Genomic DNA, 11,717 nt, shown 5'->3' with positions numbered 1-11,717 from the left:
CCTTTTAGGTTCAATTTTCCACAGCGCCAAGAAAATCTACCTTTGAACTCTATAAAAGCAGATAAAATTTTGGCAGTGTGAGTGGAAGTGTAAAACAAACAACATGCTCAGCATAAGCTAGTATGTGTCCTAGTTAAAGAAAATGGAAAATGGGAATGATAAATGGACAGTTAGACAAATAATCTCTTCTGCCATTGTATAAGAGAGGACAAAACAATTTGAAATATAATGTTCAGAGACATGATTAATATCCATGGTAGTAGCATTTTTTCCATGATAATGAACAGGAAAGTATATTTGGCTGCCACTACTGAGAAAGTGAATGCAATGTGCAATACCTGCACCATACAAACTAAAATGGAGCACAATTATTCAGTGCAGGTGATTTAAAATGACCCTGCAAGAAAAACTCAGGAAGGATTTTGTTTTGCTTTTCATGGTCAAGACTGCTGCTTTATAGGAACTTAATGGGATGGTGAGTTTGGGATACAGCTTCACCCACCGTGTTCACAAGGAAATATGACCTACAATTCAAGAAAGCAGTACTGTAAATGGGTCGTATTGGGGCAAAACTTGTAGTTCATGTGTCAAGCAATGAATATGCTTACAAAAGGCTTTGTGTTTTACTCTGTGCAATTCACAGAATCAGGTAATTGTAGAGAGTGATGAGGTCTCCCCTCAGACTCCTCTTCTGCAGACTAAATAATTCTTGTAAGCTAAAGGAAGACACATTTAATTTTGACCTTCTCACCGCTTATTTTGTACAATTCGCTCTTGTGCTCGTGTGTTCTGCATAGTGCTGAATTCTGATGAGAAAACTTCAGGAATTTTTCACCTGTCATAAAGTTACCAGTTGTCAGAAGTGGGATTCGAACCCACGCCTCCAGGGGAGACTGCGACCTGAACGCAGCGCCTTAGACCGCTCGGCCATCCTGACACCTATGATGCTGTTTTGTACAACTACGTGAAAGGGGGTTGCAGAGAGGTGGGTGTTGGTCTCTTCTCCCAAGTGACTAGTGACAGGACAAGAGGAAAGGGCCTCAAGTTGTGCCAGGGGAGGTTCAGGCTGGATATTAGGAAAAAGTTCTTTACTGAGAGACTGGTGAAGCACTGGAACAGGCTGCCCAGGGAGGTGGTGGAGTCACCATCCCTGGAGGTGTTCAAGGAACGTGTGGACGAGGCATTGTGGGACATGGTTTAGTGGGCATGGTGGTGTTGGGTTGATGGTTGGACTTGATGATATTACAGGTCTTTTCCAACCTTAGTGATTCTCTGATTCTGTGAAAGTTATTTCTCAGCTTTATCTGCTAAACATGTCATACGTGTTTGAGTGGGAATAGCTGTACTGCAAGTACCCATGTTTAGATGTGTTTTATAACTGGCCTATATTGAGCTGAAATAACAGAACCTAGGAGTCATGTACAAATAATAAATGGAAAGATGATACAGCCCAAATTAAACAGCCCTTAAAAATATCTAGCAAATGTTTGCCAAAGAAATGCCATTTCTGATAACAGGGACGAGAGAATGACTGGAGATCCCAAAGCTGTATAATGCATGCAGAAGCTACCTGAATAAAACAAATGTACAAGCCATCATAATCACTCCATGGAAACCAAGAAGTAAATTCTTCATTGATGTCTTCCCTGGTAGCAACAGTGACTCATTATAATATGAAGGCTAAATAGCTTGTGAGTTAGAGATGCCAGTCTTGCAGGAATAAATGCCTGAGAATGGAACTGCTGGTCTCATCCTGTGTGAAGCAAATTAGCTGACTGGTAAGAGCAGATGAGCTCATCATTAAAAAAAAAAAAAAAAAAAAGTAGGAAAGTATTAGTTCATTGTTTTCCATTCTGCGCTGTCAGAGATGTCAGTGCCTAAGCCAGCCTCCATACAACTAGAGGTAGCATATTGAAACCACTCAAAACTGTCAGAGAAGCAAACCCTGCCATTTCCCAACCTAGGATCTGGATTCTACCCAACGATTTTGTTCTGAATCAGAAGCAAACTCCCACATCTGGTGCACTAGCAAGCTTATGAGATCTTCTGCCTCATAAAAATGTATGACCCCAAGAAAGCCAGGAAAAAAATCTCCTTATATTTCAATCCAGGATATTTTTTTCATTAATTTGAAGGTGCAGGAGTTTTATTTCACTGCGTATTCCTGAAAGTGAGAAAGAAAAAGGGAAATGTATTGCAGAAACATTATCACTTCTAAGCCATGTACTATCTCTGCTATTAACAGAATTTTTCAAAGGTTATCTGGCACAAAGCAATACGTATCATTAAAGTTTTCTCTAAGCTTTTGAAGCAGTCCAGAAATCTCCCTGTCCTTGCTTACAGTCACTAATACACACATATGCATGCACTGCATTCAGAAAGGAACTTTTTTGTTCATGGCTGTCATGTAGTCACCCACCAGCAGTCCTCCAAGAAGCTGTGACAGTCATTGCATGTGTCATACAAATACTTGGCCTTGCCTCCTTCATTTGCTTGTGCAAGGTCTGACTGATAGAGAATTTTGCCTTTCCTGAATCTTCTTTTCATTATTACTGTCTTCATAAGTTGTCAGGAAGACCTAGCAAACTGTATCAGAACAATGGACTTTTTTTTGAAAGCCAGAGCAATGGCTTTCTTTTTTTTTTTTTTGAAGCTTCTGAATAATTTTCACTCTGATCAAATACGCTGTTGAAAAGCACTGGTCTTTTTACTTTGGACACCCATTGTTGCAGTTCAGAAAATCCCAGTCCCTTTCACTGCGTTTGGGTCCCAGACTGTCTCCAGGCCCTCCAAAGATACCAGCCTCCTTACATGGAAGATCTTGCAAAGCTCCAAGACCTTGTCATAAGTTTATTTGGGTACTTACCTATTTCTCCAGTAATATAGAAATGATTGCCCTTGGTCCAGATCTTGAGCTTCCTGGCCAGCCGATAACTGGTGTTTGCCCTTGCATGCCTCATCCATAGAGAATGTTGGACTCCAACCCAGCTGATCATTTACATGCTCAGAAGTTTTTCTCTTCCATTTCTACCTTTCCCTATCTCCAAACATGCTACCCATGCAGGTTACCTTTGCTTTTTTCCTTTTCTTTCCCAGTTTAGTTGTGATTTCCATTGATGCTTGGGTTCATTTTTACTTTGTTGATAAAGTTCTGTAGAGTCCAAAATGTGCAATGCTCTTTGGAACACTTCCATGTAGCATGAACGTGGAAGAGGGGTTTGAATTGACTATTTGGTTTGCTTGCTTTTTTATTAATTTCTGCCTTATTCAGGAACTCAAGGACTGGGGTCATATTTCAGGCTTCTGACAGCATGCTTTGAAATGTCAGAAAGCCACTTTCTTAAATATACTAGATTGACTGCCACAACATTGTTTATCATGTCTTCCAAATATCATAAATTTTGACTGTAGTCAAACTAGTACCTTGCCATCTACCTGAAATTAGCCTACAGATGGGAACAAGTTATCACCATGAAAGAGTTACTGCATTGTACTGAAACAAACCCACCTCTTCACAATCCTACATCTAGTTTCCTGCAGTTTTCATCCAGATAGTATGGAGAAGGACATTGATGAAGAAATGGGTTTCAACATTTTGTAATGACAATGTCTTGTAGACTTGTATTATCACTGCTGGCATGGTCTGAAGAGTCTCCCTGGCATATTTTAATTGCTGCTAATTCATTGAAAGCAAACTTGATGCAATCAGCAGCAGTTAGAAGGAGAGACCTCCTCTACGAAATGAGATTGAAAAGAAGGAAACTGGAGGAGGAAAGTGGATTATTAGACAAGTTTGTGCTTTCTAAATTCTGGTTTCCTCTGGAACCTCAGCATCATATAGACAGCTATGGAGAGCTAAGATAAAGCAGAGCACTGAACCTGTCTTGTAAGCTAGGGACTACCCCAAATATCACAGAGTATCTCCATCCCAACTGCACTTCATCCACCACTACCACCTTCTAATATGACATTTTGTGAATGGATCTACAGACTGTTAACTTCTGGTGGTCGTTAGGGCTTCTCACTCTCACCTTTTGGAAAGAGCATGTAATGGATATAAGGGACCAGAAAACTAGCAACTGTCTTACCACTTGTTTTTAAGCTGCTGACTGAAGGGGACCCAAAAGATCTCAGGCACTCTGAATGACTTCTGTATGTAGTTTTCAAAATTCATGCTGTCAAAGTCAGATAGAGATTTGCAACTCAACTTATGAGCAAGTAAGTGGCCCATCCCATTTACCAATGTAAATGCAAAGTGGTAATTTTCTAGTAATAAACATATGTACCCAAAACATATATTTATATTCGGTTCTATAGATCAATAGCTTATACTCACATAGCCAGATGTCATGATATTTAGTATCTCTCTTAACTCCAGAACATGGTCCCTCCACACAGCTGAAGTAAACAGGCTGAGATCTGGGATGCTCCATAGGATTTTCTGGTGAACAAATTGGCAAAACTTCTGGCCTCCCCTAGATCAACCCACCCCTCACACACTGCTTCATTCTGTTGTAAATAAAACCCATGATGCAAACTACCCCAAACAGATTTTTTATATTCTGATCATTTTGGGCAACAGATCTGCTTCAGTTCTCACTCAGTAAGAGGTGCTAGAAGCCTGTATTCCCTCTGCATCAAAATAGTTGATTCCACATGGAAAATAGACACCACACTACCCTCATCAACAACCTAAAGCCAGAAACTACCATTGGTGAGAAGCAAAGCCTTAGCTAAGGTACATTGCAAATACGTTTTGGTTGCTGCACAGACTAGAGGTGCTCAAAACATTAACAGAAACCCAATTGTGAAAAACTTCCCAGGTTCATTTTTCATCACAAATTGCCAGGCTAGGCCAGATCTGTCAGAAGATTTACTTATGTTTGAAATTTTTCAGGCAAAGCCATCCAGTATAGTTACACATAACTGAAAAAACAAGTCGGTTTGAGTATTTTTAACATAAGGCAACATCGAACTCTGCTACGCCAATGAAACCTTACTTTTCAGCTAAAAGCAAAGCTTGGTGCAAACTGGTGCATAACTAAGCCAAAAGAGTTATTTAAACACATCTACATAGTAAAAACACTAAGTTCTACACGTAGCTGGACTGTATCAGCATGCATGTTCACTTTGGTAAGGACAACATAAACTTGTCTTGATAAACCAAGCTGATTTCACTGTTTTAGATTTGTTTGTCATTTCAACCACATTTGTCTGATTTATTACCACAAAAGAAGGTGATTCTGTAATTGGGAGAGGTCCTTACATAGCTTGGTGGTTTTTGGAAGTGTCATATAACACAGTGACATAAACTTCTACATCAGAGTTTATCAAAAGTCAAAAAAAATGCATTAAAACAAAGCAATACAAAAGAAAACCTTACACAAGGGGGACTTGAAGTACACCTCATTGAAACTTTGAAAGTATGGCAAAATAGTTTAAAGCAGCTAAGGAAAATGAAAGCAGTGAAATTAGCTATTAGCACGAGGAGAAACTCTGGTCATTTCCGCTGGCATTTTTAAGATCGTGAATCTATCTATGGCATGGAGGATGTTTGGGTTTGAAATATGTCTTGTTTTTCTGTGTCTAGTCCATGCTTTTTGCATGAAAAGTATGCATTGTCATTGTAAGTGTGGGGTGGCAATGGAAAGATAAATCAGAGGGAGGTAAAATGGCAAATGAGAGTTATGGGAGGTTTTGTTGGTGGGGTTTTTTTTAAACGTACTGCTTGTTTTTCTACCAAGTCTCACTGACTTGTTAACTGCTTAGGTTGCCTCAAGGGTGTCATCAATTAATTGAACTCTGGCCTTCAGGAATTTGATTGATAGGCAGGTGATTGAAACACAGACTGTCTCACCATTAATGACCCTTCCTAGAATGCTGGCTATTACTCAGCACCCCAGAAAAACTGCAGTGGTGATAGAAGGGTGGGTTGGATGTCTGGAGGTGTTGGTGTCATGCTTGCACTATGCTCTGAAAGCTTTATATTTGAGAACATAGGAAAGAGCAGTAAGGCACAGAGAAGGTTCTCTTCTTAGAAGAGAGCCTGTCTCTCCCTGCACAGACAGCAGGCTCATAGCGTGTGAGACCCTGGAGTGCTTATGATTCCTATCAGGACTTTAATATTCCCTGTTAATTTTTGTCAAGGCTGCCTTAAAATCCTTCGCTAAGTAATAATAAATTAGGCACTGAATAATCTCAGTAGGTGGGATTATCATCTTCTCCTTGCTAATGCTTCACAGCAAAGATACTTATATTGTCCAACTGTTAAAAAGAAAGTCTGTGGTCAGACAGGTATATTATTGTTCATATTGTAACAACCCCAACGAGGCCACAGTGTTACTGAGTGAGAAACTCTGAAAAGCAAGGGTTCTTCAGAAACCAGCTTTCTATTCTGTAACTGAACTACCTGAAATTGTATTGTTAAATATCGTGTCACCTCTAGAGACAGACCAAAATAGCTTAAGTCCAACAGAAAAGTTTTATGGCTAACAGTTGCACACAAAATTATTTCTCTATCATCTCAGATATATCCTAACAGCTTTACAGGTCATAAAAATAGGTTGACTAGCCAAGCAGAAAGAGTGGAAGGACGTTCTTTCTTTAGTTAGACATGGTTTCTTTGGAAAATTAGTATCTACGGCTTTAAGAAAGCCATCTCCAGTAAATTTTTGTACTTTGAATTACTTCACATTACCTACAAATGCCAAGTGGCCTGCAGTGGAAGGTCAAACTCTACACAGCTCTGTAAGCCCTGGGGATCCTGAGCAAGAAAACACTGTTCCACCCACTTTCAGCTCTGGCTGTTCCTGTTACTATCCATATACTTCTTACCTGCCTTACCTGTCCTGCACCTCAAGAAGATTATGGAGATACATATGAAAGAGATCCCTTCCATGTGCACAATGTAATCTCTGCATCTATAGTCATAAATTAAATATCAGTTTATTAGCTATTAAAATAAATGCAATCGATTCAATAGTCTATATTTTAAATAGTTAGAATGGTCCCAGGCATGGTTTCAGCCTGTGCTCTGTAGCACTAGGAGTTAGCATAAGCCAGAGATCATTCCCAGCAAGATGTTAATAATATAGCTGCAGGTGCCCTGTGCCAGCTGGTCTGACAGCCAGGGAATGGTCCCAGGCATATTCAAGTTGCTAATATAGATACAGCCAGTGAGGGTCGTCTAAACACAAGGCCCACCATGACCAGAGATGGGTGGGACAGAATGTATTACTCTAAAAAACATGTATTTTTCTAACCAAGAAAACCAGGAAGATGCCTATGTATAACGCCATTTAAATAAGCCCTTTACTTCCTTATATGCTGCTGTGTATTAGCAAGCTCTACCACTCTTGTAATTCCAGTTCTAATCCTGGACAAACAGCAGGTATGCAAAATTCTTTGAAAATTAGAATATCGTGACACAGGATATTTCTTTAAAAAGCAAAGACTTTCATTACTTCTTATACAATCTCAGAAGACCGTAAGGCAGCATTGCTTCTTAACCCCCCACCTTATTCATATTATTCTTCAAATCTAGTCAAGAATCTGCCGTCCTGCTTCATGTTGACACAGTGGGGTTATTATCGTATTGCTGTTCTTAAATCAGGACTGGATGATGGTGAAGACACTGCAAAAGTGTTCTTCTACTTTCTACTTTTGTGTTCTGTGCTCCAAGTAAAGCATCATGTACTCTAAAACAGCAACAGCAAAAAATATGTTACTTGCAATCATTAGACCTGTGGTTTTAATGATTTAAGTAACCAGCCATAAGCCACAAGCAACCAGGAAGAATGTTTTTCCCCGACAAGAAAGCATTTTTATAACAGATAAACAGTGCCTTGAGCTCAAATTTTCACACACTGAGCAGTAAATTGAATTATATAGTGCTGGAGAGCTGACTGGATTTCTTAATTATTTCCAGACTTGTTAACTTTGGGAAAAATGGGAGAAAGAGAAGAGTATGTGGGGAAGGAGTGGGGCAGGTCATTCCTGGGGAGTAGCAGAAGGGGCCCACACATACACATAACCTTGCTGAATTTCCCAGAGAAAGATAAGATATTTTTTTGCTACTGCTACTGAAACCATGGAGTAAATGTGTAAGGAATGAAGGACCTTTACTTCTCACTGTTCCTGGGCTACAGCAAGCCCCACAACCTGTCTCCTTCAAAGGCAGAAAATAAATTGCCCTTTTACTTCCCTATGTGGGACAATTTGGGAAGAAACTCTGTGTTCTTCTTCCCTTTATCCCTCCCTAGTTTTTGCAGAAAGGACTATTTATAATAGCATCAGACCCCAAATCCCCACATTTGAAAGGGATTTTAACAGTCAAAACCCTTATCTCCGAGACAGGACCAAAGCATTTCTCATCATAGATTCACTACATAGGGAAGCTTTGGACTTACACAAATTACTGATATCAGCCTTTGATTTTACGGTTGAGCATTCTTGATGTGAATGAAAGGTCAGCAGTCTTCTCCCCCTCATTGTTTTTTCTGTGTACAAGGACTTTCTGAAGGTTTATGATGTCACCTTTAACCCAAGTTATAAATACACAACACTGAGATCATAGGACACATTAATTTCCTGCTCTGACACTACACATTTTTAAAAATCCGGGTGAGACATAAACATATAAACCAAAATTCATCCCCATCTTAAATCCATTTGCTTCTGAGTTCATCCTACCATGTTGGTGAACAGAGAACATTTATTATCAATTAACACAGTAAAACCAGAACGCAATGTTCATGTAAAATTCTCCTCTTATTATCCATGTGATTACTCACAACAAAATGGACTCTAAATTCTCAATATAGGTTAGAACACACATGTAAAGGCTGCATAGTGCAACTACTTGGCATTTTTTTTAGGTAGGAATAGCCCCGCTGCATTCAAGTAAACTGTATATGCGAAGTTAGGCACAAGAACGGGGGAGAAAAAACCTTCAGGGAACCTCAGAACATGTGATTTTGGTCATACCAAGTCTATTTGCAAGTTTGAGTGGGAAATGTTGAACAGCTTTGTCTGTGAAAATATTTTTCCTGGCTTGATTTTTGTAGAAAACAAAGAGATAATAATTATTCTGACTTTTACATAATTTGTTTCCTATAGCTTACTTGTTTCCTATAGCTTACTTGCATGTACCTGAGATTTTGTTTGGTTTAAACTAAATGTTTTATTCAGCGTGGTTTTTTTCAGCTTCCTTTTGAGGGAAAATTATTAAATAATAACAAAGCTATAATTTTCCATTTGTTTACACAACCCTAATCATTACATCCTAAGTGCTTGCCAGATTGGAGCCCACCTAAGTGAATGAACTGATCCAAGTGTAAATTATGTCTTGAGTTCTCACTTCCCACTGAGGGTGCCCAGCAGGTCTGAGAGTCTTGATTGTTCGTATGCTCTGAGACTGAGGGAGAGTAGTGTTGGTCCAAATTTTACACTAATGACAGTTTCCTGAACACAGTTAAGAAGCTTTGTGTTTTCTGAAAACCAGACCTAGAAATTATTTGCTTTAAGGATACCCATATCTGCTCCAGATGCAAAGTTTAAGACAGTCTGTTTTCTTTTCCCACTCTCAGATTCTTCCTTGTTAGAAAATAACTCTGCAAAATATGAAAGTTATACAGTCACTGATAAATCCTCAATTTTTTTTTTTATCTTCCCATTTTTTACAGTTTCCTTGTCTCTGTTGAGAGGTATTCATTCATTCCTTGCCTGCTTTTTAGTCTGTTCTCATCTTGAGAGATTGTTGAAGCTGATTTAAAACACAAAATAGAAATGGACTTTGATTTTTGTTAAGTGTTTGCTCCTTAGCCTGTCAGCAGACTCCTCTGACATAATAGCTTCACTTTGCATCAGTAACCATTTTATGCTGGTGATGAACATCTTGTAGTGGCCACGGATAGCTTGTAAGATACCGGGGGAGCAGATTGTCAAATATACTTAAAGGTAAGAAGTCATGTAAAGCAGTCCTAAGTTTAGTCTTCTGTTTTGGAGATAATGTCTTATGTTAGATTGATTACATACAGCCTGAAAAGTGTGGCTCATGCATCCACTCTTGCTGTGTGCTGAAAGATAAAAATCCCATTTGCTGTATTTTATATTGGTGGTCTTTGACACTGGTAATGCAGATCTGTATGTTCCTTGTAAATCACAGATATAATGACTGCCAGATAACAACTCACTTAACTGCTGAATGAAGTGTTTCTTAGCTGGAAACTGAGCTATGCCATGTTCACGATCTAGTGACTTACAACATAGAGCACTGGGTAAGTCCCTCATTTGTATCCCCATTAAAATACAGACACACAGAACCCTCTGCAGTATGATGCTGTAGTCATGATCCAACATGGCTTGTTAGCCAAGACTGTGTCCTGTACTTTAGCTGAATTTTTTCGTTTGTTTCTTCATGTTCCTCTATGACCATCCTCAGCGTGGCATCCAAGTACTCTACGTACATCCAAGGCAAGTTATAGTACCTGCCTGGAACTCAGAGAACAGCACAAGACCGCTTTTCCTCTCAGAGTTTCCCATTCAGTAGGTAGGGCTGCCATCAAACCAACGGCTTCTGCAGTCACATCTGAGCCCATGGTTGTTACCGTTCATCGTTCCAGGAGTAGTCAACCTGCTGTGGTAACAGGGCTGCCAGGGCTTCTCTGAAATGTCCCCTCCTGCCAGCTTCCCTCTTGGTCCCCTCTGACCTCCTTTGTAAGCTATTTTGATACATAAAGACTCTGTAAGATCTAGGTATTGTCGTCAGGTATGTCTGCAGCACTAACATACACCTACTCTAAATCAAATTTTTTCTTTCTGAGATCTGATTTATTAATTATTTTAATCAAGAGATATTCAACCCTACCACATCTGCAGCACTTACACCGAGGCTCCCATCTTTTCTGAAGCCCTCACACCATTCTTGCTAGTCAGGGAGCTGGTAGTCCCCAGTAGATAGATAGCTCTCATTACACAGGCTGCTGAGATGGGTTTTCGGGGTGAACAAGGGTCCAGGCAATGCTTAGAGCAATACTCATTTTCCTGGAGACTTGCATGTCCCTTTCTGAGCAGAGGAGGAGTGTCCCTGAAGAAAATCCCCCACTCCTGCATTACCACCCTCTCTTCCCTCTGGTTGCCCTGAGGGGCCATTCCCTTGCCAAGCAGTCTCTCGGACATGCATGGCTTCCCCTCAGCATCCTCCACAAACCAGCCAGCCCCATGGAGAGGCCTAAACACAGCCATCTCCTCAGAGATACCCACACGCGGCTGTCTCCTTAGTGAGGTCTATGTGTGGCCATCTCCTCAGGGACACCCACACACAGCCGTCTCCTCAGAGAGGCTCACGTGCAGCCATAATCCCTAGAAAGGCCCAGATGAGGCCGTCTCTCCAGCAGGGCCCATGTGTGGCCATCTCCCCAGCGAGGCCCAGATGTGGCTGTCTCCCTAGCAAGGCCCATGCGCGGCCATCTCCCCAGTGAGGCCCAGGGTGCCTCTGCAGCCATGCCAGGCGCAGCTCAGGGCTGTGCACGGCGGCACTGCTCGGGGTGGGGCACAGCAAGCATGTGGCAAAATGTACAGCCAGACCCAAATCTGCAAGCATGCACATTTCATGGGCTTATTTGAAACTTTGCTTAAAGCGTCACACATGGAACTGCGCAGGACTTGGCAGGGGCGGGTTATGTAATATATAGTCATCCATCTGCCGCCTCCATGAA

The 11,717-nt window shown here is 40.7% G+C and overlaps 1 non-coding gene across 1 annotated transcript; it reads right to left on the bottom strand.

Annotated features, from left to right (window-relative positions):
• Positions 1–854: 854 nt before the first annotated feature.
• On the bottom strand, positions 855–937 carry TRNAL-CAG (transfer RNA leucine (anticodon CAG)). The gene has a single exon. It is a non-coding gene; the product is annotated as a tRNA-Leu (tRNA).
• Between the last annotated feature and the right edge of the window lie 10,780 nt (positions 938–11,717).

This window comes from Gavia stellata, chromosome 2 (genome assembly GCF_030936135.1).
Source record: "Gavia stellata isolate bGavSte3 chromosome 2, bGavSte3.hap2, whole genome shotgun sequence".
Taxonomy (NCBI): Eukaryota; Metazoa; Chordata; class Aves; order Gaviiformes; family Gaviidae; genus Gavia; species Gavia stellata.
The sequence above is the reverse complement of the archived record's forward strand: the minus strand, read 5'-3'. Positions and strand labels throughout refer to the sequence as shown.